The 21720-nt window shown below is 40.3% G+C and overlaps 1 protein-coding gene and 1 pseudogene across 2 annotated transcripts in view; one reads left to right on the top strand and one right to left on the bottom strand.

Annotated features, from left to right (window-relative positions):
* The window catches only part of Rgs7 (regulator of G protein signaling 7), a 386347-nt gene that overhangs the window by 243735 nt on the left and 120892 nt on the right, over positions 1 to 21720 (top strand). The window lies entirely within an intron of this gene.
* Positions 10217 to 10700, bottom strand: LOC131925373 (large ribosomal subunit protein eL19-like; annotated as a pseudogene).

Below are 21720 nucleotides of genomic sequence, written 5' to 3' on the forward strand. Positions count from 1 at the left end.
AATGAACTGATAATTAATTTAAAATGATCTTTGTATTTAGTAAGTTTCAGTAAATTGCAAAAGATTGTACTTAAACTGGATTTGTGAATATACACTTGAGAAATTGGAGACTTAAGCAATTTAAGTGACCTGCAAATATTTTTGTTAGTAAATGTAAAAGCCAAGCTCAGGACACTAAATCACTGTCATCTAATCTTATATTTCTTTCTGTGATTTTTTTTTTTTTTTTTGGTTTTTCGAGACAGGGTTTCTCTGTGTAGCTTTGTGCCTTTTCCTGGGACTCACTTGGTAGCCCAGGCTGGCCTCGAACTCACAGAGATCCGCCTGGCTCTGCCTCCCGAGTGCTGGGATTAAAGGCGTGCGCCGCCGCCGCCACCACCACCCGGCCCGATTTTTTTTTTTTTTTTGAGACAAGGTCTCACGATGTATCCCTGTCTGGCATAGAAATGGCTATGTAGACCAGGATGACTTTGAACTCAAAAAGATTCATCTGCTTCTACCTCCTGAGCACTGGAACTAAAGACCTGTACCACAATGCTTGACTTCAGTGTTTTTATTTTAAACAGTCCACATTCCATCTATTTTAAATCAACACTCAGACCAGGTGATATTCACAGAGTACAAGTAATAAAAATTCAACTTGGCTAATTCTCTACAGAATGATGTAGATGACTATAACAATGCTAATGAAATCAGCAATGCAGGAAGCAAACCGCTGTCTTGGAACTGAATTATGTATGTCACAGTCATTTTCGTCACAGACATGAAGTGTATATTACATGCTCTAAGAGAACAATGAGGAGGAGGGAGCAGCATTGTCTGTATTCTGAAAAGATAGACGACGACAAGCAGGTGAGAAAGGCAGTGGAATCCGGCAGATCAGCCTGCCCTAGATTTAGATAAAGGGCTTTGTGTATGAACATGTTTGTGCGATTTTAATTATGCTTGCCCTAAAAGGAACCACTGCTTATTAAGGGCTATTTAATAATAACTATTTATTCCTTCTCCATAAAGAAAGGAGATGCCAAATCCCATAATTAGCAGCTTAATGTGTTGAAATGAATGGCCCCTTAGACCAACACAAAGCCAAAGGGAGGAACTCTGGATACTGATTTGATGCTTATAAATGGGGGCTTGGGATGCCAGGAGAGGCTGCAGATGGCCCCAGTTACATTTCTAGAGAGAAGTGTGTCTTCAATGGCCATTATTTGTTCAACAACTACTTTTTGATAACATGATGGTAAAGTAGAAAAATCATGCAAATGTGGCCCAAGTGTTCATATAGGCTTATATTCTAGTAGGGAGAAGCAGGAATAAAGTCACCAGTGAATATATAAATATGAAAATGAATGAAGTGAGTCGAGCACATAGGGAAAACTTAACCAGGATGTTGATTGAGCAGGGGGAAAGACTTGAGAATGAAGGTAACTGTTGGGAGACAATAGACAAATTAAGATACAAATGAAAAGATCTATAAAGGATATGATGAATCTTGGGATGTCTTTCTAGATAGTAGAAATAGGGTCTGTGAATATTCTCTGGCAGGGCCAAAATTGTTAGGTTGAAGTCTGGAATGAGCAGTAGTAGAGCACAGCCTAATAAGGAGTGAATAGGTTTGCATGAGGGAAAATTGAAGTCATCATGGCTAGATCATACTCTGATTTTTAATCATAATTCATATTAAGAGATACATTTTGTGTTGCAGATAAATATTAATACCCTAAAGGCAACCTTGTGTTCTCTCTCTCTCTCTCTCTCTCTCTCTCTCTCTCTCTCTCTCTCTCTCTCTCTCTCTCTGTCTCTCTCATGTATGTGTGTGTGTGTGTGTGTGTGTGTGTGTGTGTGTGTGTGTGTGTGTACATATACATCTTATTTCCTGGTATGTAGTTTCCCAATCACTTGGAGGCTCCTGGAGGGTTGAGTACAAGTACAGGCTATGAGCTTAGTGCCCTTCCCTACATGTCTTGCCCTGTGTACTTCCACTATTGGGTGGTTCTTCTGCATCTTTTAGAATACCTTTTATGCAAAATGAGTAAACCTGCTAGTGCATTTTTCTGAGTTTTCCATACCCAGGAAAGACCCACAGGAATTTTGATTTGTGACTAGTGGGTCAGAAACCTGGATCAACCTGGGATTGTGGTTAGCATCTGAAGATAGAAGTGGCTCTTGTGGATTGAGCCCTTATCCTGTGAGCTCTGACGCTATCTCCAGGCAACAAGTGCCAGAACTCAATTCTATATCATTCCTGGTTTTTCCTAAATTTCATACTTATAATTTTATATGAAACTGAAAATCATTACAAAATAATCTGAAACATTATTATACATTTATTAATGATATCCTGTGGATTGTGGTTGGTTTTTTAATTGTTTATTTGTTATATTGAGACAATGTTTCATTCTATAACATAGACTATTAATTTAAATAAAATTCAATTTAATTGTCAAATTAAACTCATGATCCTCTAGTTTCAGCCTGAGTGCTGGTGTTACAGGGGTTCGTGACCAGGCCTGCTTCCACGGTGATATTTCTTTTCAATATTTTTTAAATCTGAGTCACAATGTACCAAAGAGATATCATGAGGAATCATTTGTGGTTTATTGGAACAAGATTCTTACTATGCAAGCGGAGCACAGTCAGAAAGTTTAGATTTGATTTTATTAGTTAATAAAGCCATTGGGGTGCTTTAGGTGATCATTTAAAGAACACTGCATGCTAGGAAGTACATATATGGGAGTGGAAACAGGTAAAATAGTGAAGTGACTGAGCCTTTTATCACCAGGAATGAGATGGTGGCTCGGACCCAAGTGAGGCAGTGGGGAGGTAAAAAGTGATTGAAAATGCTGGTGAACTGGATGTGGGGGGTAAAGAAAATGGAAGAGCCATGGGTTGGTGCTAGCAACTGGGTAGACACTGGCATCCTTTAACATCCTTATGAAAGTAGCTGATTGGATTTAAACATTGGGTTTGGGGAATGTTGAGCACTGGCATTTACCATCAGACACGGAAGTGGAGCTGACAACAAAGTAAATCTTCCTATTGGATGCATGCAGAGAAAGAGATGGACAGGTGATGTCAGTTAGAGACATTTGCATGTGCACATGAAACTGGACATTTTCAGAAAAAAAGATAAGGCAGATGTAACTGGGAAGGGAAGTGAAAACCAAGTCTGAGGTCATTCCAGCACAGAGAGGACGGTGGCTCGGACGCCAAAGCGATTGCCGTGCAAGCGTGAGAACCAGAGTTTGTAAAAAGCCTGAGTGGTTGTCTGTATCTACAAGGCCACATTAAACAGCATTCTGCAGTCGAGTAGTCAGAAGCTAGATGGTCCTCCAGGATAACTGTCAATATATAATAAGTTACTATAATATTTAAGACAGCATTTGAGCATTGTGTGTGTGCAGCTAAAGAAGAGAGAGATCTAAGGACATGATAGTTGGAGACAAGTGGGTTTGGTGGTTTATGTGTGTGATTTCAGCCATCAGTGCAGAAGGGGCAGGAGTGTTATAGATTCTGGGTGCCTCTGGATACAGCGAGTGTCCCTGTCTCAAACAAGCAAGCATCAAACAAAGCTGGATATATTTAAGTAGATTTTTAAAATTTCTTTTGTTTGTTTGTTTGAGATAGACTCTTACTTTATAGGGCATGCTGACCTAAAACTTATCATGTAGCCCAAGGTGGCCTCAGACACACAGCAGTCTTCATGGCTTGGCCTTTTGCCTCCCTGTTTTTTATTATAACACTTACCTGGCCAACAAGTTTCACTGTGACATCAATACATCAGTTAGTTTTGCTTTTTTTTTTTTTCTGCTGAAAGTCTAACACTTTCTCAGTGTTATTTTATGGTGAAGTATTCCTCTTCTGAATTCATAGTCCTTTGGAGGAAGCTATAGATGGTGTTGAAACCCACGGGGTTTGATAAAACCTGGAGTGGTATCTTTTAAATCAAGCAGAGATGGATAAGAATGAGGTTGAAAGTGTGATCATGTATGAGCAAACAAATTCAACATGATCAGACTGCATCCAAGCTCGCCTATACAAATGGGTCCTGCTCGTTTTCGTAGACAGCATAATGTAAAGACAGAGAAACAAAAGGGTTGTAAGCTTGACGTGTAGCTAGGTGGACATGAGGCTCTGGGTTCAATCTGCAGCTCCAAAAATACATACATAAATAACTTAATAGATAAATAAAAATCACTCTGTGCAGTAAAATTCAAGCTCCTAAGTGCTGGCTTTAAACTTGGAGGCTTTTCGGATCATTTCCCCTGAGAAAATTGCTTTGCCTTGAGGAATAACTGTTAGTTTCATACTTTTTCTTGGAAACTGTTAAGAATTAAATTAGATTAGGTTTATTACAGGATCCCCAGGGCAAAGCCAACTCAGCAAATTCTGAACTAGATGGCTTTTCAGTCTGGACATAGGACATCAGAAGGGGAAATAACTGTTTATGTAAATGAAGATTCTCATGCTGAAGTTGTCAACATTCAGAGAAGTGGGTATGTGAGGCATATGCATGCCTCTATGAATGCACAGTGCCTTCCCAATGCTGGGATGGGTGTTGTGGTTAACTCTGAATGGAAATACTTTCCTTAACTTCTTCATCTGGCCAATCTTTATTCATGTCTCCAAATTCTTTGTTTTCACTCTATTTCTTCTCTCCTTCATACCGATGATAGTTGAATGGCCTCCTCAACCCAAATCAGGAGTAAATATGCCTTATGGAATCTTTTAGAGATAGTTTTTTCACTTTTTTAATTTTATGTATATAGGTGTTTGTTTGCATTTGTCTATGTACCATGTATATGCCTGGTGCCTAGGGAGGCAAATAGAGGGTGTAGGAACCCCTGGAACTGGAGTTAGAGTCAGTTGTGACCTACCATGTGAGTAATGGGGATCAAACCAGCGTCCTCTGGAAAAGCAACCAGTTCTCTTAACCAGTGAGCCATCTCTCCAGCCCCTCAATTTAACATTTTGTTAGTTAGCTTTTTAAAGTAGAGTCACATTGTATGTCCCTGGCTATCCTAAAAGTTACTGTTTAGACCATCCCCATATTCACTGGCTACATTACGAAATAATGACTATGAAATTAAGATATACCAAGTACTTGGACAGTTCTTTATCATTTTTATATCCCTAGTATCTAATACAGGTCTAGTACATAGTGAGCTCTGGGAAAATCTTCAGGATCATTGAGTCAGCTCTGCTCATGAATGCTGTAGTTATATTTATAGGAGGTATTTTCATGTCTGGGAGAGCTGAGTGAGGAATTTCAGAGAAGGCCATGGTCATGGAGTCAATGTGGGACTCTTTCATCTTATATATGTATGGTCATAGATATGTCATTTCTTCTTTCTAAGCCTTGTTGTTGTTTTTTTTTATCTCTTAAATGAGCTATTGATGATGGCAGTACATACTAAAGAAGAAAATTACAAGGACCAAATAAAATAACACACACAAAGTGCCTAGCATGATGTCTGCTGCAGAGCAATTAATGAATGTTGATTAGTATATGTTATGCATGCCTCTTGCTTTGTGTGTATATGTGTGTGTATGAGAGAGACAGAGAGACTTCCGAAATGTTTTAGTTTTTGTGTTTTCAGTTATTCATGTCTACAGCAGCTATTTAAACAGTGTGAACTAGTTGTCAATTTAAATGAGAGAAGGAGAAGGGGAGTGGGAGGAAGGGGGGAAAGGTGATAGTGAAAGAGACGTAGAGGAGGAGAGAGAAGTTAATGGGTCAGGAAGAAGGGCAAAGGACAAAGGCAGCAAAGCATGAGTTCTTGGCTTCACGTTTGTCTGCTGGCTTCTTTGATGTTTCCTTTTCTGTGGAGTTGCCTTCAGTGGAAGCACAGGGTATAACACTTCATTCCTCACCTGCCGACACTTTTGCTGGCGTGCCCCCATTAAATCATGTGAGATCACAGCCTGTAGCAAGGAGAAGAATGGCACCCAAATGACAATTTCCTGTTTCCAGGAACCTGGGGTGACCTCAAGTTACATGGCAAGGGGAGGTCACCTAACTTAACCATATGTGGATTTCCTCCTGGAATCTGCATCTTTTCCATTCTCTCCACTTCCTTACTTAGCTCTCCCTTCTACTGGTATCTGGGGATAAACTCTTATAGAGGGGAACCCAAGCATACCCTTCAAATCTGCAGGATGAATATAAATAGATATGCTTCTAAGTTATAAGCAAGCTTAGAAAACATCCAACATTGGTGATCTATTCTCTCCCGATCCATTCCACCTCAATCATGACAAAGAAGGCTAGATTCACATTTGGAATTTTATGATGAATATCCCTCAGAGATTTGGCCTGCACCCCTCACTCCCAGCCCTCAGCCTGGAATCTCTTCCTAGGCATGGCTTTCTCCTGCATGCCAAACAGGAAAGTGAACATGGGTGTGGATGTTCCAGCCTATATGTCATACATCTACCCCTCACCCTTCACTAATATCTACCCCTTGCCCACCTCTCAAGCCTGACAGGTATGAGTTGAGCACTCTTCTAGAGTTGATAAATGTCAAGACCTTAAAATTCTCTTATCTGAAGATGAGATACGGAATAGGCAAACACAAAGAAGAAGAAGGTCTGTGCTGCAGACCCTTCTTCAAGTTACCCCCAAGGAGAATCAGTCTGTGCTCAGAGCATTGGGACTCCAGGAATACACAGGTCAGAAAGTGTTGTCCTCCCTACAAGTCACATGACAAGTAATTTTAAATAATGTGATCAGTTCTGAGACAGATGTCTGTGACATATGAACCTCAAAGGAGTTGGAACAGTTTAGGAAATCAGGGAGAATGTAGAGGGAATGAGTGGCTTTGAGCTTTATCTTCAAGGAGCTCACATTTCAATTTTTTAATTAAAATATTGTACTGTATTTCTAGTACTAATGAGTTTAACCAATAAATTGCTATTTCTGGAAAATGTTTTTATGATGTCCAAGCACCCTTTAAAGTCCAAAGCTCCTCAGACATCTTCCTGCAGTGAGTTAAATATTCACTTGGGAGCTCTCACTTGGCCACACCTTTCCTGTTCTGGCATGATTGTTTGTTGTTAAATGAACACACTGAGAATTGTAAAGGGATTGGCAAGATGCTATTATTAAAAATGAAATATTTTAAAAGGGAGATGGAGCTCTTTATAAACATGGTACCTTCTGCATGATTTGTGTGGATAGCAAAGAAGAAAACTTAAAAGATACTTTCCAATGGCCAGTAAGAGTGAAAGAAACTAACATGTTAGTGATGTGCCAATGATCAACAGACACTACGTCAAAAGCAGTCTGTTCAGCATGATGTGTGCTATGCGTTTTTTAAATGACAGTATTATTAGTAGCATTTGATTTTTTAAAGGACAGTTTACAGAATGATGATGTAAGATAGCTTAAAATATCCCATTAGAACGACTCGCGGATACAGCTTGGTGAGTTGTAAGTATCCAAAGGCCTGATTCTGAGCCTGGGCTGACTCTAAGCTGTCTGGAGTGGGTGCTTAGCAGCTGTGTGGCAGGCACAGTTACTGAGAAAATTCTCAAGAACTGTTGAGATAAATGAAATTAAACTGTAGACTTGAGGATTTTCTTTTATAGGCACAAAACTGATAAAGACAAAGAAAAGGTTTATTCGTATGGACTGTGGAGGTCAAATGAAAAATTCAGGAGAAGAAAGATAGTAGATCCATGAAGTCCTGGGGATTTAAATGTGAAAAGACATCTAGACTCTGGTATTTTCCCAGGCCATGTTCAGACAAATGTAGTCAAAGAGCCTTTGGAAGGAACCTACATGGGAAAGGCTGGTTTTAGAATATGTTCTGGAAGTACAAATCCTTCAGATCAGGAGAAAGTTTTTACATGTGTGCTTGACAACTTGAAGGAAATTAATAGCATCTACAGCCTATCATCTAATATTCTTAATATGGAGATAGAAGATGGATGAGACTGTGGTACAGGTGATAGGATGTAAAGGGAGCCAGCTATACATTGGGAAGACATAGTAATTACTGTTGCATAAATGAAAAGCTCCAGAAACTCCAAGAAAAGAATCAGATGACAGAGCTATCAATGTCTTAGTTATGTTATATTTCTGTGAAGAGATACCATGGCCAAGGCATCTCATGTAGAAACAAGGCTTTAACTGGGACATTGTTCACAGTTTTAGAGGATAAGTCTTATCATCATGGCGGGAAGTAGACTGGCATGGTGCTGGTAGTAATGTAGACCTTTACATCCAGATCTGTAGGCAGGAGGCAGAGAGATAGAGAGATAGAGATAGAGATAGAGATAGAGATAGAGATAGAGATAGAGAGAGAGAGAGAGAGAGAGAGAGAGAGAGAGAGAGAGAGAGAGAGAGAAACTGAGCCTGCCATGGGCTTTTGAAGCCTGAAAGCCCATCCCCAGTGACACACTTCCTCCAACAAGGCCACGCCTCCAAATTCTTCCAATTTTTCTCAAACTGTTCCAGTCCCTGGCAACTAAGCATTCAAATATATGAGCTTGTGGGAGCCATTCTCATTTAGATCACTACAGTCAGTGATGGGAAAGGACAACTGAGAAAATCAGCCAGAACTGAGGGGAAAGGAGAGATTAAAAAGATTTCTTCAGTAATCATTAGCATCTAAGTCTTTGTTGCTCATCATAAAAATACTGTCATTTCTTTATGTATATTAATTTCTCAGAGAAGATGGTAAATTTGGGTCAACAAATGAATGTCAAGCACATGGATTATTGCTAAAACTCAAAATCATATTAGAACAAAGTAAAAAAATTTTTAAATAAATTTGGATCCAAAATTGAAGATACATATGAGTTCATCTGGTCCAGACAAATCTATTACAAAAAACCCACATGCCAAGACTGAATAGCAACTGAAATGGAATGATCTGTAAATATCCTCACAGGTACACATGCAAAAGAATATAATGTAAGGTTATACCCTTTTCCTTGGCAGTCTGTATTCCATACAACAGGTAAATATATTTGCAAAATTAGACACAAGGTGAATGTGGTAGTATAAGCTACTGGGGAGGCTGAGAAGGACCATGCATTCAGGGCCAGCTTTGGAAACTGATGTGAGATCCTATTTCAAAATTTAAAGTTTAAAAAAGGAGCTCGGCTATATCTCAGTGGGAAAATGCTTTCCTACCATATATGAGGCTCTCTGTTCAATCACTAGCACCCCCCAAAATTAATTTTTTTTTAAAAAAGTCAAATAAATCATATAACCAATTTCTCCACAGCTACCATCATGCGTCTTTTGTGGTTTCTGCCTGGTTAGCATCAAAGGGGAGAGGGTCAAGAACATGGGGTCCCCTATGAAGGGGATTTTCCTGTTCTGCCCTGTAGAGCAGCAGCACATGTCATTCCACTGAGTCTCAAGGCTCAGAATTCAGTCATTTCACACAACCTGACCACAAAGCCTTGTGAGAAACCTTGTCTCACCGCAGACCAAGGAAAAAGATGAAATGAGTCTTGTAATCAGCTAACTAGTCTGTTTCGTAGTCTACTTACTGGTTCCCAAACATCTGCTTCCTTTCCCTTCTCACATGCAGAACACACTTATAACCCACACACAGGCCAAAGATAACCCCAAAACTCATTCTGCCACTGTGTCTAAATCAAAGAGTAGGGTCTCTCCAGTGACATACAGCCATCTGTCAGAACTAGATAAGGCTCCTTGTGGGCTGTCAAACTATGAGCAGAAAGGAAAGCTTTTCATTCTTTGTGAACCCTCTGCCTCATCTCCACTGTTCAACACAGTAGAGAAATGGTAAACACACTGCTAAGTTCCACTAGGTGAGGTGCAGAGGGGGCAGATGGCATTCCCCAGGCCATGGCAACTAGATTCTTACTGAGCATGTATTGTGCATGTTTCAACCTTAGCACTAGAGTCATCTGGTTGATTAGATGGTAACCTCTGGATATATTCCTTTCCTTATTTATTCTCTGTGGTCTTATCAGTTCATGTTTAGTACATTCCCACCTTAAAGGCCTGTCTGACTTTCTTTTTTTTTAATAGATAAAAGGCTTGTTTTATTTTAATGACTGATCCATGTGAGGCCATAGCCAGGCTGCTATGTACAGACATGAAGAAAGCTTTATTTTAGATCGTATACTAAGACTGTTTAGAATTTCATCTACATTATTTCTTGGTCTCTTCCTCCTTGGACAGAGTCTTGGTGGTCTACTTCTTGGTTTTCATGCTTCCTTGGTCTTAGACCTATTGAGCCTCAGTCTGGCCAGCCAGGAGCTTCTTGCAGGCCTTGTTTGCCTTCAGCTTGCAGATGTGCTCCATGAGAATCTGCCTGTTTTTGGAGACGTTCCCCTTGACCTTCAGGTACAAGCTATGATACGTATGGTGGACACTTTTTTTAGATTCATGGTATCTCCTGAGAAGTTGGTGCAGGATCCGCATCCTGATCATCCAGGTCACCATGGGTATTCAAGTACTGGCAAACCCCTTCTGCTTCCCTATACCCATATGTCTGCCCTTCCATTGGGCCAAAGTGATTTTTCTGGCATCAAGCCGAGAAATGGACAGTCACAGGCTTCTGGACAATCATCCTGTCTTTGATCAGCTTCTGGATCTGCTGATGGGAGTTGGCATTGATGATTTCATTGGTTTCACTGAGGTCCAACCAGACCTTCTTACCACAGTGGAAGACACTAGAGGCACACCTTTTCTGTAGGCTCAAGGCTATCATGGATCACTTCTTCCTCCTTTAATTTTGGAGTTCTAAATGTTTTCTGGGAGTTCAACCTGGCAATTAATTTTAAATTTTAGGGTTTGACAAGTGTAGTAGAAGGTGTTTATACGCTGAATTTCTTATTTCTTAGTGACTGAGGAAGGAGGATCATTTGAGCCCAAAGAGTAGAAGGCTATCCTGAACAACATAATGAGCCCTTGTCTCTTAAAAAATAAAATGTGGGATCAAGGGTGGAGGTGATGATAAGTGTGGTGATGGTGATACTGAGGATGGAGATGGTGATATGACAATGATGATGGAAATGATGATCATAACGGGGATGGAGATGGTGATAATGAATGGTGGTGGTGATGAGGGTGGAGATGGTAATAATGATGGTAGTGATGGTGGTGATTAGGGTAGAGGTGGTGATAACGATGGTGGCGGTAGTGATAGGTGTGGTGATAGTGGTTATAGTGGTATTGGTGATTATCTGAGTTAATTGGTGGCATTACTATTTTAAAACACCTTTCACATTCTCAATCACTAAGAAATGTCAAGAAAAATCAGACTGCACAATTATTTTGAGCATATTTTAAGATATACTTCCCAGTTCTGAATATTATCATAAGTATCCCAATAAGAAATCTTCCATTTTCTGGGGCTGAGGAAATGACTCCAGGTTTAAAGTGATCGTTGTGCAAGCAAGAGGACCAGAGTTTGATCACAAGAACCCACGTAGATGCCAGGGGGGATGGCTTCCTGCCTGTAATTAATTCTAGCCCCAGAAAGTAGTGCTGGGGATCCCATTCTAATCTGATCTCCCTGAGAGGCATGTTTGAAATTGTGTAGGCACACATGCACATGTGTGAACGTGCATGCATGTGTGAGCAGGCATGAGTTTCAGGTTGGGAGTCTTGCTCAGTTGTTCTTCTACCTTATCTTTTGAGACTGAGTCTCTCATTCATAACCAGGGCTCAATAGCATGGCTACTAGTCAGTCCGTCTAGGGATCTCCAGTCTCTACCCTTTGAGGCTGTAATTACACACTGGCTGTTGACGTATCTAATATTTAATCGGGTTCTGTGGCTCCAAGCTCCAACCCTCTTGGTTAGATAGCCTCTACTTTAACTGCTGAACTATCTCCCCAGCCCATCCTTCTCTCATACTTTAATGTACCATCTAGCCCGAAAGCTCAGGAGTGAATTCAAACATCTCCTGTGAACCACTTTTCCTTGCTCACAGTGTGAATGTACACTGTCACTTACTGTAGCCCTGTATTCTGCCACCTAACAGGGATATGAGGCCCCCTGGTGCCAGTCATTCACCAGAAACAGACAAAGCCTTTCCTCAGGATATCCTGATACCCAGGCCCCTCTAATTTCTCGTATTAAAAAAATGAGCAACTTCTACAGTCCAACCTCAGTGGTACTTTCTCTCTTGAGGGAAAGTCCACTCTGCCATGATTCCCTACTCATTTTAGGCACAAGAAGAACTTGTGGCTTAAAGGAAAGATGAAGATAGACACCCTAAGATCTTAAATGAATGTAATTCCTGCCTATTAAACCATATTCTATTAGTAATAGGAGCTGAGCATCATTGTCCTGGGCTTAGTTATTTATTTGGTCTATTTAAATATATGCACATTGGCTGCCTCATTTCTCCATATGGCTTCAGTGAATATGGAGAATTTGAGGACATCGGAACCTCCTTAGGCCCTCCACACATGACACAGTATCAGTCATCTACAAACCAGTGCTAATTATAAAACTACTTGTCATCTGTTATGTACCCAACATAGTTTTACAGTAAAAAGCATAATCTTATTTAGCATTTAAAAAATAATCTGGGTTTCCCTTAGAAGGTATGTATGTAATTGTCTCTTGACTCTGTCATCAGATGCATCTCCTCACCTCTAATTCACAGGTGGAAAAATGGCGTCAGGGCCTCCTATTCCATCCATCTTCCTGTTCTTCTTGGTTTACTCAACTTTGGGATCCCGAGGAGAGATTGCTCTGCCTCCCCTGCTCTGTGAGGCTTGATAGTTCTCTGGCAACAATACTAGAAGTTCTGGAAAGGTCTGGGCATGCCTGTTCACATTCAGAGAGGAGCTTGGCATTTCAAAGTCATCTGGGAAAGAGGAACTTGGAGATGGGGAGTATTTTTCAGAAATGTGAAAGAACATTTCAAAATTACTAAGATTGTAGTTCAAAGTAATAGCACAAATATCTGTTTATCTTATTTTTTTTCTTGTGTCCCTTGGCTTTCTCTTTCCCTAAAGAGTGTAATGATGCATTCCTGTTTGCTCATAAACACCAGATGTGTGGTGAAGTAGGTCATGAGTGTGTCTGTGGATATCTTGAGATAAGTCTCTAAAGTGCTTCTTCATGAAGACACTTCCCTGATCAAATCTCTGTGGGTGTGCTCTGCTGTGTCTTCTCTTCAGATCACACTATACATTATCATTTTTAACCTTTGAGAAGTCCTATGGTGGTGGTGCATACCTGTAATCTGAGGATTAGGAAACTGAGACAAGAGGATTGCTAGTCTGAGCCAAGCTCCTACTGCAGAGTGAGGCTTTGTCTCAATAATAATAATAATAATAATAATAATAATAATAATAATAATAAAAAATGTTAAAGATTTTTAAACAGTAACACTGAGCATATTTGGCAATAAACTTCTGTCCTTTCCTTCATAGGCAATTCCCCTCATGCTTAGAAAACACTTTGAAACTGTGTATTCTGAATTAAAATTTCCCAAAAGCTTGGATATGAACAAGTAAGCTTAAGTAATATGATATGCATGAATCTATATACATCTGTTGACCTTATTTTGACAAAGACATATTAAAACACATATAATCTCCTATCACTGTAATCTTCTAAAATGAAGTGTAAATTATCACCAAACAACAATACATTCAAAGGGCAGTAAAGCTAGCATTTGTATTATTCTCGCTTCATTTTGGAACAATGAGCAATCCATCATGAACATGTACACATTCTTTCTATTGCTTCTGGTTCCTTCCTTCCCCTTTCATTAATTCTCTATGGGGAATTAATCCAATTTGGTCCATGGGACATAATTATGGGGAACAGGTTTTCTGGGTTCTTTGGTCAAGAGATAGAGTATCATGCAAGCTTCCCAGTTAAGACTTCCATTCCTTGATCATAACTTGGGACTGTCAGCTCTCATCTTTCCTACTATCTACGGGGATTTTGTAAGCAGTGATATGTTGAGTGATTACTTGGGCTAATGTGTGGACAGTGGCTCCCCAGGGGAAGTAGACTGTGATCAGTTGGGGGTTTCAGAGAGGAGATGAGAAAGAATCAAGTTTTCAAATTATTTTAGTGCAGAGCCATTTGTTGATGTGAGCTGAAAAAAAATGATGGAATAAGGACACTCTAGGTTCTAGGTTTGGGGTTGACTTATGGAATGGGAAGTTAAGCTATCAACGTAGATGGGCACATGAGAGTGGATGTGTGTGTGTGTGTGTGTGTGTGTGTGTGTGTGTATGTGTGTGTAGATACTCCTTGATATCAATGGGCATGGATATCAGAATTCCCCAGGGGTACTTCAGTGATACTTCATTTCCTTGTATAAAACTGTAGCATTTGTATATACTTACACCCACCTTTCTGTGTATGACAAAATAGCTCTAAATTACTTTTAATGCTTAATACAGTGTAAGTGCCACATGAATGGTTATGACACTTTTATCACTTTACACAATAAGAGAAAAGTCTATATATTTAGGAAAGAATCAGATTTCTTTTCGAATATTTTATATCTGTTGTCCATTGACTCCAAGAAAGACTCAAGGGTATAGAAGGCTGAATGTGTATATCTGTATATGTTCCCTTCTGTTTGTCCATATATCTATCCATTCATCCATCCATCTCTCATCTATCTGTTTAAGCCCTTGTCTACCAGTCAGCACTGTGTTCACCTGCTGTTTCTCAGTAAACTGTTGTTCATTTAAAAGCAACAAGGAAACGCTTTCAGTTTCACAGTCAATGATCTTGTCATTATCTTAATAAAACGAGGGGCAATTACACCTGAGTTATTCCTTTAAATGAATTACTAAACATTAGTAAGGAAGTGGTAACTTAAAAAAAGTACTCTCTGTCCTCAGTGTAAGGGTTGAATTAAATAATCTTGAGCAAACACAGAAAGCTAGAAAACTGCACCATGTGCCATTTGAGAAATCCTGCAGGGGAAAACTGCCCAACAGCCATGACTATAATGCAGATATGTATATTTGTGTTTGTCCATTTTACATATTGTGCCAACAGATTACATTTAAAATGGGAAGTAGCACTAAAAAGAAATGTAATAAGCAGAGAAATGAAATATGTTGAGGCTAATGCAGTCTTTTTAGAAGCTAGTATTTATACCAGAGCTGATGAGCATATTTCTGTGCCACAGCTATGAAAATCCAGAGTTTAGGGACAAGCTGTCAGTGAGAGTATGCGATCCCCTTTAGGAGACATTATTCAATTTGCCAGTAAATGGATGAGCGTGCTGGGAAAGTTGACAGTAAATAAGACCCTAAGAAGTAAGGTAATTGAATAATCATGACATTTATTCTTGTTCAGATGTGGTAACATTCATCTTAGGGGCTTGAAATATTAAATTTGTGATTTTTTTTTCTGTATGTCATTGCTCTCAGAATATTCTGCCCATGTGGCAACTGCAGGCTCTTCAGCACATGTGTGTTAATTCACTCCTATCATGTTTGAGCTCCCGCCAATGGCATCTTCACCCAGGACCCCAAGCTCCAGCTCAGATTTTTCTTTGAATTAAAAAAAGCTAGAGTGTTTCGGGTTATACCTTAAATGAATGAATATAATTACACAAGTCCTTTATTATAATTCACAGAAGAGCGAGGAAAAAAAATATTGGTTTCTGTGCCTGAAGCTAAAAGAAAATTGGAGACAGTATATTTTGCTGGATTGTCACTTCCACAGTATTTCTGTGTCAGGGAATAGTTTGATTTTAGCATCCTTAACCTAAAAGCCTCAGGAGGTTGGTCTCTAGAATTCCTCTTCCCATGTAACTGTTCTCTCTTCCATCTTTTTCTCCATTCCCCCCTCCTAGGACAAATCTCTTACTAAGGGCAGATGAACTGATTTCTTTGTTAGCCTTGGTTAACCCTTTTCCTGGAATGTGCATCCACTTTCTCTCCATTCAACTTCCTAGTTTCTTTACAACACAGGAACTGAATCTATCAGGCCTTTCTGGGTGGCCTCAGGTCATCTTTCTTTTCAGTGCTGTATAGCAGTTCTCACACTGGTTTAAGAACTGTCTAGTGTAACTATGCTCTGCCTCACAAATCAGACTGAATATTCAAGAGTAAGAAGCTGATGACTGGATTGTGTCTGTTGTCTCATTCTTTGCTATTTCAATCTGTTTTAAATATTTCTACTCCCTCAATTCAGGTTTGGCAGCAAATGCTTTTACCTGCTGAGCCATTTGACTAGCCCCAAAGCAATCTTTTAAAACGTGCAAATTAAATGTTATACTCTTATATAATATTACCCACTGACTTCCTACACTGAGAATAAAAATGACTTTCTTATTGTGGTCTAAATTGGAGGGTCCCCATTAACTCCTTAATCTTTTATCTGCCTGCCCCCAGTACACTCTATGTAGACCTCCATTTTTAATTAAAAACCTACTAAATTCATTCTTACTTCAGGATTTACTGACCATTTCTTAAGTCCATGGATCCTTCTTGTTAAACCACTGATGAACATCTTACGATCATGCCTAGCCACAACTTCTAAACTCACTCTGCATAACCCTGTGTATTTTCATCACTGGTCACCCAGTTATCTCTGTCAAAAGACTCTCAATATTCTTCCCACTCTCTAACATCATCTACTGATTTTATACATGCATAGATTAGAAGTGTCTGCTTCTGTCTTTAACACAAGTGCTAGCAGAGCATGACCTTGCCTGTTTGCTTTATGGTAACATTCCAGTGTTCCGAGTAGAGCCTGACAGACAGAAGGCACTCCATAGAAACTTACTCCTTCGTAGGTCTGTGGAAAACATCTCTCTAGATGTTTTACATTTCTAATGTCAATCCATATTGCTAAGCACTGTCATCCTACCACACTCCATTGAAAACCAAGGAGACAAAATATATTTCAAGACTGTGTTGCATGCTGCTCATCCAGAACTGTATTCAACTTCTTAGGAATGGACACTAAAGAAGTAATTGTTCAGTCAAACATTTACAGATTACACTGAGCACGGTGGAGGGTTACAGAGTGCATAATGACAGAGACAGCCCAGCAGTGTTTATTGGAAACTGCTATGCTTAGAATGGCTGGTTCCTATGTACCACTTGCGCAGTGGCTGCATAAGGAATGTAAATAATTTAGAACGCATTTCACATGAGCGGTGTGTCATCCTAGTATGATTTAGTTTGAGCACCAGCCTGCCCTCATTTCCAGAGAATTTAATGTCCTATCGATCATATTTACGATACTGATTTTGTGAATTAGCTGCTTGTTGTTTGAGCACTTAGATTTTAGGTTCCCCTCCAGTGCCTCAGACAGGTAAATGAATTCTTTGGGATTTACTACAGCAATGGATACTCCCCACCACATTAAGCCTCCTTACTACTGGGATTCTTGGAATCTATTCCAGGACCTCACACATGCTAAGAAAGAGCACTTATCTTTGAATATTACCCCTCTAGTCCTGATAGCTATGTTCACATTATCAACTATAATATCTTCCACTAAAGAATAATCTTATAGAATTCTCCACTTTTATCCATGATTCTTCTCTTTGGATCTCCAGGCATAGGCAGAGGAAAAGGAACTTTCACCTGAGCTGTAACCCCAGCCCTGATAGACATGTTCTTGTTGCAAGTCATGGTGTTGTCCATTCCATATGGGAATTCCCCATTTCTGTGCATACTACATTGAGAATTTGCTGACTTTCAGCAACATGAACATGGAAAGCTTAGGAGACATGGTGGCAAAAACCTGTACACCATTCCTAGGTATGATAAAGCAGGAAAACTATGAGTCTGTAAGCAGCCTGGGCTACTGAGTGAGACCAATATGAACCTGGTTCATATCTCAACCCTCTACCTGTATGACTTTGGACAAAGTGGACTCCGATTCCTTTCCTTTGGTCATGATAATGATGGCATCTGAAGGATTGTTCTGAAGTTTAAGATGTTGATGACATGCTCTGACCCTCTGATCAGTCTTAAACATGTGGTAAGCACGCAATCAAGCTTGGGTAGCAATGTCCCATCCCTGTCACTATGTCAATGCTCGATTCTGCAGAGACCATTACTATGATCGTGGCTGTTACTACTAGCCATTGGCCTTCTATGTCTTCTTCAATGCATTGTACTTGTAGTTTCACAAAAGCTACTGTTATCTGAAACTACACATGGAAGGATGTCTTCCAAACCCTGGCAAAGGCTTAACCTACCATGTCATGGTACTACTGGGATGCAGTAGACCTTTTACGAGTTGGGTCCTGGGATGAAACCCGGCCATTGTGGTCACAAACTTAAAGCAAATAATAACATAGCACCTGGTCCTTCTTGTGTCTGATTTCTTGTTGTCATGGAGTGAATAGCTTCCTCCATCATGTGCCCTGACATGGTATACTGACTGCATACCACACGCCCAAGGGCAACGGAACCTACTGACTACCAATTGAAGAACCCCAACTATGAGTCACAATAAACTGTTCCTCCTCTTAAAGTTTATCTCCAGTATATTGTTGTCACTGCAATTTGACTAACACAACTAGTATTCTCAATTACTTGTTTCCTCACGATTGTATATTACATGATCTAAAATACTTCACTTTCTGAAAATGGAAATTTGCCCTCTCTACTAGGGGTGCCATTTACTCCTTCTGAAGGGATTTTAAGATTTCCTCTTAGCAGAGGCTGAAACCAACTGGCTCCAGAGCAGACTCCAGGGAATCCAATTCCATGAAAGCTACTTCAGCACTTGAAAGTTACTCAAATCAGTAGCTCCCAATAGGAACTTTCCAAAATTAAAATGGATAGAAATTTGCATTCTAATTTGTAATCAGCAATCTCTTTGACTGACTCTAGTTCTTGATCAAGGGTTGAGACTATCACATTTGCCTTTCTAATATGGTCACAATACAAAACAGGCCTAAATTGTCCCTTTAAAATTAATAATAAGCATTTCAAATCAGTGAGCTGCAAAGTCTTTCTGAACATCCATCCATGACCCTATCCCATTTCCTTTGTTCCGTCTATACAAATGTTAGTGTCCATGACTAACCTTAGCTTTCTGCCCTCTGATTTTGCTGTCTTTTTAATATATTTAAACCTGTTTAATGACATTTATATTTGATTTGTTTGCCTTTAAAATGGACAATTCTTGTTTCTTTTTGCTGGCAACAATAATAGAATGAGGAATAGAAAGAATAGAGTAGAAAATAGAATACTATTCAGAAATGTCAGTCATACTAACCCATAATTCTTCCAACATGTGAGCCTTGTGCAAGCCCTGTGTTTCTATTCAGCCACAGGGAAGCAGGAAATGCAAACCTCTCTCTCACTGTGATTTTCCAAGGCAGCAGGGTTACTAAGGGGTACTGATTGACTCCAACCAGGTCTGCTTGGCATGTGCCATGTCTGTCTTCTTCTCCACAGCCATAGCTTTTGAGGACCTGTTGCTATGACCTGAAGATTCTGGGTTTCATGTGCCTCCCCTCCCCATGCCTGTGAATATACTGTTTCCTACCACAGTGAAGGTGGTGACTAGAGAGATAGCCTGGTGGTTAAGAGCCAGCCTGTGCTGCTTTTTACAGAGGGCATGAGTTTAGTTCTCAGTGGGTGTGTTGGGTGACTCACAATAACCAGTGACTCCATCTCCATGAAGATCCTATACCTCTAGGCTCTGTAGATACCTATACTAATGTGTGTGCACGCACGCGCGCGCGCGCGCACACACACACACACACACACACACACACACACAAAATTAAAAACAAAATAAATCCTAAAAAAAATACAGATAGGCCTTCTAAGCCATGTGACCTTGAGAAAATTATTTATCTCCTGGAACTTTCATTTTCTCACCTTTAAGATAGCTATTTTAAAAATCAAATCACCATCAGAGCAAACAGTGCCGAGATGAAGCAGCAAGAATGATGCTCTCCAAGGCTGTTGCGGTAAAGAGAAACCCAAATGTGGTCAAAACCCAACTTCACTGAGATAGAAGGTGGAGAGCTTTAACAGCTGAGGGGCCAGGACATTGCTGGCCAGCTGTGCTTGCCTACAGGCTCTACTGGAAAGAAAGGGGAATGTCCCTAGGCTGTGTGATAGTCTGTGGTTTTGAACCTGAAGCCTGCTAAGCATGTGTATATCATTCCATAGGGATGAGGAGGTGGTAGTTCCTCAGTGGTTTTTGTTTTTGTTTTTTCACAGTGATGACCATGCCCTAGAGAAAGTCCACTGTGAATTGCAAAACTGGTTAAGAGGCTTTTGAAAAGAGAAAAAGTGGAGACAGACTTTGCAGTGGCAAGGTTTCTAAAGATAGCAGAGGTCGGGGGCTACCATCTAGAAGTGTGACAGAGGTCTTGTGTGAGAGGTGGTCATCTAGGGGTACTGCTAAATTGGTTAACAGGAACCTCTTGCAAAGAAGCCAGCAGATAGGGAAGTAAAGTGATGATTGGGGAAAAGGGCCTCCTGGAAGTGATTGACAGTGGGCATCCCCAACAGAAAGCAGCAGGGATCTGAGACAGAGACAGAAAGAAGGAACTGCTTAGGAGTCAGAGATCCTAGGGATCCAGGGCATGAAGTAAGTTATAGATGGAGGGCAACAGAGAAGGCCACAGTTAGTGTCTGGTGCAGAACTGAGAAGTACCAGCCACAGAGAGATAAAGAATGAAACCACAGACGTTATTAGAGTAGACAAAAGCTCCTTTCAAGGAGGTGAGAGGCACCCAGAGCTGGAGTCTTGCTGGACTTTTTATGGGCTTTTGAGGACCCTCCCTCCAGACTCTCTCTTCTTTATGATTGGTCCTGCCTAGGCTATCCTTCCATGGGTAGGCTTTTCTCCCTGCCAGCCATTAGCAGCTTCTAACAGTTGTAATGACAACCAGGGGAGCAAGGAACAGCCTTTCTTCAAGGAGTCAGTCTCTATTTCCAAGCGTGATCCAAGTTCCAGTGACCCTTTACCCCTTCAGAAGAATCATGTTGCAAGTTTAATCCATGTGAGGAAAATGTTTAGGCCCCACTTATAACATCTGTATTGGTAAAGCTATCAGCAATTACTCAAGAAGTATTAGTTATTAATGATTGATAGCATGTCCAAAGTCAAAGGTCAAATCTCTCTAAAATGAATTTTTTTGAGTCGTGGTAGAAGCTAGCCAGAAAGGACCATGTCCCAGGACAGACAGCAGAAAGTATGTCTGTTGGAACTAAGAACATTTTGAAGATTACAAGCATAAATTCTTGACTTTGAACTCACATTGGCTTTGGATAAAAGAAGAAAGAAATGAGAAGCAGGGGTGTTTTGGAAAGGAGGGCATTGAGTAAGAAAAGTTGCTTTTCTTCTCTGTGGATTAGGATTAGTGGTGTGGAAAGTCTACACTCTCGGGAGCTGGTGGCCCTTGAGGATTGACCTACCAGCAGTTTTTATGTCAAGTTGTTCAGTACTTTCAGGGTCTTCAGTGCAGGTCTTCTTTTGGTTTCAGCTTTTAGCTGCTAACTGACTAACCTCTGTTATCCTGTCCTTCCACAACCTTGCCTACATAATCAAACTTAGGACATCTCTGAAGTTCCCTTTTATTAAGAGCACAAACCTCCCCGCAAATCCCTACTTGGTGAGACCAATAAGTTACTTACTCTTTTAAGCTTCCCCATCATGAGACTAGTCATACTCTTGCTGACTTTTGTCCACTCCACAGGAAAGTGCCACTGTCTCTTCACTGCTGATCCCTCCCACCATTCCTCTCAGGCTACCCAGGCATTGGAAAGTAAACCTGAGCTCTCCACTGGGCACCACATG

Source organism: Peromyscus eremicus, chromosome 15, assembly GCF_949786415.1.
Source record: "Peromyscus eremicus chromosome 15, PerEre_H2_v1, whole genome shotgun sequence".
In the NCBI taxonomy this organism is placed as follows: Eukaryota; Metazoa; Chordata; class Mammalia; order Rodentia; family Cricetidae; genus Peromyscus; species Peromyscus eremicus.